Source organism: Pteropus vampyrus, unplaced genomic scaffold (genome assembly GCF_000151845.1).
Source record: "Pteropus vampyrus isolate Shadow unplaced genomic scaffold, Pvam_2.0 Scaffold51, whole genome shotgun sequence".
Classification (NCBI taxonomy): Eukaryota; Metazoa; Chordata; class Mammalia; order Chiroptera; family Pteropodidae; genus Pteropus; species Pteropus vampyrus.
In genome coordinates, this window is record NW_011888832.1 from 444,309 (window position 1) to 449,333 (window position 5,025).

General features: G+C 51.1%; 1 non-coding gene across 1 annotated transcript; it reads left to right on the plus strand.

Moving 5' to 3' along the window:
* Positions 1–4,927: 4,927 nt before the first annotated feature.
* TRNAL-CAG lies at positions 4,928–5,010 on the plus strand. The gene has a single exon. It is a non-coding gene; the product is annotated as a tRNA-Leu (tRNA).
* The last annotated feature ends 15 nt before the right edge of the window (positions 5,011–5,025 follow it).

A 5,025-nucleotide genomic window follows, 5' to 3' on the forward strand; every position in this document is an offset into this window, starting at 1 on the left:
AGCAAATGAGTACGCTTAACACCTGTAAGAAGGCAGCCAAGTAGAAGGTGAGTTGGAGATGGGATGGGGGGCCCAGGGAGCTGAGGAGAAGACATTTGAGCTGATGAAGGAATGATGGAAAGAGCTAGCCTTGCATCAGCGGAGGGAAGATGGCTCCACACAGAGGAAAGAGCAAATGCAAAGGCCCTGAGGAGAGAATATGCTTTGTGTCTTGGAGGAACAGGAGGATGGGGCAGGGGGCTGGAGATGGGACAGGGGGCTGGAGGTGGAGCTGAGGTCAGACAGGTGAGCAAGGCTGGCTCAAACGGGGTAGTCAGGATCTGCTGTGGATGTGGGGATGGCGCTGTAGACGCTTTCTGCAAAGCCAGTTGGGCAGGTGAGAACTCACTCCATAATATTCACCAGGTACAAGAAACGGTCCTTGGCTTTATTTCTCTGGGCTAACACATAAAGCATTTATTCTGTTCCACGCACTCTAAATGTTCAGCATGTATGAACTCTGTAATCTTTACAACAACCCTTTAGGCAGATACTATTCCTAAATCTATTTTACAGACAGGAAAACTGAGGAACAGAGAGGTTAAGTCACTCCTCTATGGTCACAGAGGTAGCAAATGGCAGAAGCAGGATTTGAACTGAGATGGTTCCAGAATCCACACATTTACACACTCAGCCATGCTGCCTCAAGTTAAAAACTGGCTCTGTGTCTCTTATTTATCAGAGTGGAAAGTTACAGTCTCTCCCACTCCTGGGGTTCTCTTTCTAGGGTGACCACAGGCTTTGGGGGAGGGGGCACAATAAGCAACCCAGACGACTCAAAAGTGAGCACCTGGTGTTCTGTCCATTATGGTCACCCCTGTCCACGAGATCCATTCAAAATCGGGAAACTGGGCCGCCCATCTCTCTCTGTGCCAAGGGTAGATTTGGGGGTCTTTGGTTCTGGCTCCAGAGGGACTGAGCAGTTCCCATCCATCCCATCCCATCAGAGATTCATGCTTTCTTCATCCACTTCACTCCTGGCCTCCTCCCTCAGTGGGCCGAGATGCCCAAACCGGAGCCTTGGCAGGCACTTATTGCTGGCACATGATGACTAAGGAAACCAGAACCTGAACCACAAAAACTTGGCCACGCTTCTTGGACTGGCTTGCTGGGAAAAGCCTATCCTTTCTTTTAAGTCTCCTGTAATAATAAAAACAGGACTAAAAATACCATTTCAAAAGCTGGCCTGCCAAAGTTGGCAAGCCATCATGGCTTTTTATTTTATTTATTTATTTATTTTTTTTTAAGGAGATAATATAAAAAAAGCACCTATCACAGTTCTAGTAGTTCTCAAAAAGGGATATTGAACCAGAAAAATCAGGCTCCACTGATCAGCTGAGTGACTCTGGGTAAGTTACTTGGCCTCTCTGACCCTCGTTTTCTTCATCTGTAAAATGAGGGCAATGATACCCTGTGTGGTGGTGCTATTTCGAATATTAAGTGGAATAATGGACGTAAAGAAGGCGTTCACTAAAACTCAGCATCCTGCCACACTTTTCCCAGGCAGAAGTGGTGATGTGTGCCAAAGTCGCAGTGATGCTAGGGTTCTTCCTCTGAGGCCTCTTGGCTGGCTGAGCAGCAGGTCCCCACTCAGCCATCTGACTTCATCTGTACCATCTGACTTCTTCAGGGCTGAGCACCAGAAAAGCGGGACCAGGATTTCCCCAGCTGCTGGTAGACTTTCCACAATGAGCTCAGGGTACTTTCCTCCCAAGCAGGACAAACGTCCAAAGTGGGGAATGAGAGAGACCTGTCTCTTGGGGATCCATTGCTGGTGTCCAGGCTGCTGATAAGGAGAAAATGGGATAAACAGGAGTAGTGGCCTTCTTCCTGCCCATTTTTGGTCTTGAAAGCCTGGAGCTAGAACGGGATCCTGAAAGACTTCTTTCATGCTAGGAGTCTGGCCTGAAAGGTATTGGATGAGAACAGCCAACCATCCATTCAAACCCAGGAGACAGGGCCGAGTGGGGTCCCAGCACTGACCCCCATCAAATAAGCATTTTCTCCAAGACAGGCCAGCAGGGCAGCAAGCAGAGCCAGGCCGGCCTGGGCTTCGGCTCTGCCCCGCCTCTCTTTTCTCATCTCTCGGATGATGCACACTCAGAAAGGTCGATGGTATAAGGCATGAGGGGAGGGTTCCAGAGGCAGAGAGCACCGGGCTTCTCCCCCAGAGAGGACCTTGGCAAGTCGCTCAGCCTTTCTTAGCCTTAGCTCCCTGGTCTGCAGTATGGGGCAAGAGCCGGGGCTAGCAGCACCATACTGCAGTGTCTGAAGCACTGGCTCAAAGGGAAGTTGTGAGCATCTGGCAACCTGGCCCCTCTGTGATCTTGGTGACTTTCTGTTGCATCCCCTGTCTGCCAATCACCACCCTCCACACCCAAACCCTGGCCAGCCCGCAGAGCTTGTCCTTTTTATGTCCCAAAACACATCTTGAATCTTGAATTCGACCACCTTTTGCAATCTCCACTTCCCTGGTCCAGCCGCCGTCATCTCTCATCCTCCGTTGCCATGGCCTTCTCTCTGGACTCCGTTTTTCTCTTGGCCTCTCACATCCATCCTCCACACAGCTACAGCCGAAGGGATCATTCCGAAAGGCCAACTGGATCATGTCGTTCCTCTGCTTAAAACACTACAGTGACTCCATCACACACAGAAGAAATCCAAACTCCTTTCCCTGGCATCCAGGCCCTGTGTGATAAGGACTCTGCCTCCTCCCCTGCTTACTCCTGCCCCACTGACCTTCCTGACCTTCCAATAGACCATACTCCTCCCTGCCTCAGGACATCTGCACTGGCTGTGCTTCCCACCTGGAATGCCACCATTCCTCATTTTGATTTTGTTCATCTCTCCCTTTTCATCTCAGCGTCACCTCCTCAGAGAGGCCCTCCCTGACCACTCTTCCTATGAGAGTCCCTTAGCCATTCAATCACTGTTAAAGGATACTGTTTTTAAAGGTAAAATCATGATTCTCATATAAATATAAAATGAACGCAAGTCCAAGATTTCATTTTATGGGAGAACCAGTAAGATATTACAACTGGTTTAAAAGAGAATTCAAAGACACGTATATTGGCAATTAGAAATGATTGAATGAATTTAAAAACCAATATAAAAATAATATCCACAGGACAATAATTAATTGCATTCGACCCCAACAAAATCCACTTGTCTTTCTATGGACGCGAGTCATCGGTATGTAGGAGTCATGAAAGGTGCAGGCCCCTAGAGTCACAGAGCCGGGACACCAGTTATCTTCGGGGGCCTATTTCAAAGTCTCTTTACAAGTTTCCAGACACATCCTCTTCCTTGCACTTTACCAGGACCTGAACTCATTTATTCGGCTATTTCTACTCTTTCTCCTTTCACCCCACGCTGCTTCTTGAGGGCAGAACTTGTTGTGTACAAGGCATCTAGAAGAGTGTCTGGTACACGGCAGGTGTTCAGGAAATGTCGAGGCCCTTCCCAAAGTCCAGGGCAATTTGTATTTTGGGAGAGGACACCAAAGACATCATGGCTGAGCCTAAAGAAAGAAATGCAGACAGCAGGTGGGTTGGGGGCACTTGGGGCGAGGAAAACAGGAAAATTGAGGAGGGCTCATCACCTGTCAAATAACCAGGACCTCTACCTACTCCAGGGCCTGCACCGCCCTTGACATCCCCAGCCCTGAGGGGTCCAGGGGCCCCTGAATCCGGGTGCTAGGGCGCGTTCTCTGGCTGAGGCTGCTCTGGTACCGTTTCAGGTGAGCCAGAGGGCACTGAGGCGTAAATATGACTCCACTACTCACATCTTCTGGGTCTGTCCCCTGGACTTCAGGATTGGCTGGGGCGACTTTCAGGTGCTCTCTTTCAGACGCTCTGTGCAAAGTGGGGATTAGCGCTTACCCATGTTACGCAGCAGCAACTCAGTGGCCCAGCCATGCCAGAACCTCGTGTCCTGTTTCCCCGTCCTGCCTGCCTTTCTTTAGGAGTTATATCTTCAGGGCCTCGGGGAGCCTGGGGATGGGGGCGCATGAGATCCTGGGAGGGTGTGGGTGCCCTTACCCCTCCTGGAAATCCCGGGGAGAAAGACGCCTTCGCGGCCCGTAGCTCTTCTGGTCCCAGGACAGAGCCTGCGCGTGGGTGAGCCTGGGGTTAGGGAAGGAGGGAGCACAAGGTGGTGCGGGGGTCGGACTCGGGGGCGGGGGAGGAGACTTGAGTCACGAAATGACAGAATGCAGGAAGGAGGCGAGGGAGGGATTAATCACGAACATCATCTGAGCGCCTACTATGTGCCGCGCACGGTTTGGGCACTGGGGACTCGGTCAGGAATATGGAGGATCCAGCTGTGCCGCTGCAGGACGCGCGCGGTCTGACCCCGAACCTGAGTTAAACACATACAACGTGAAGTTGCAGTTTTGACAAATGTTCCGAAGGAGAACTCGATACTCGCAAGGTGCCATACACCTTGCGATATCCGAGCTTCACCTAATTCCGGCGCCAGCAGACATTTGTAAATCAGTGTGGATGTGCGGGATTGATTGTTTAGTGCAGAAAACGCACGAAGGAATGTGAGCAGAAATGCAAGGCTGCTTGAAGATATGCAAGATTCAAAGCCGATGTGCATAGTAAATGGCTGCACAATGAATGCACGTCAGAGGCACGAATGCATGAACGGCGAAGCAGTCTTCCTCCGCCTTTCAGATTTTCTAACACGCTGCTCGCGCCCTCTACTGTCTCCTAGGCGCCTGGCTCCTCTCCTGGTCCCATCTCGACCCGCCCCTTAAACCAGCACAAACACCCAGCTTCTCCCCACGCCGGGAGAGAACAAAGCCCAGGCCCATGGTTTTCGTTACGCATGCGCACAGTGTAGATTTGCTGAAGAAGATTGCTTGCGACCTCTTCCGTAAGTAGTCAGGATGGCCGAGCGGTCTAAGGCGCTGCGTTCAGGTCGCAGTCTCCCCTGGAGGCGTGGGTTCGAATCCCACTCCTGACAAGCTTCTTTTCCGCC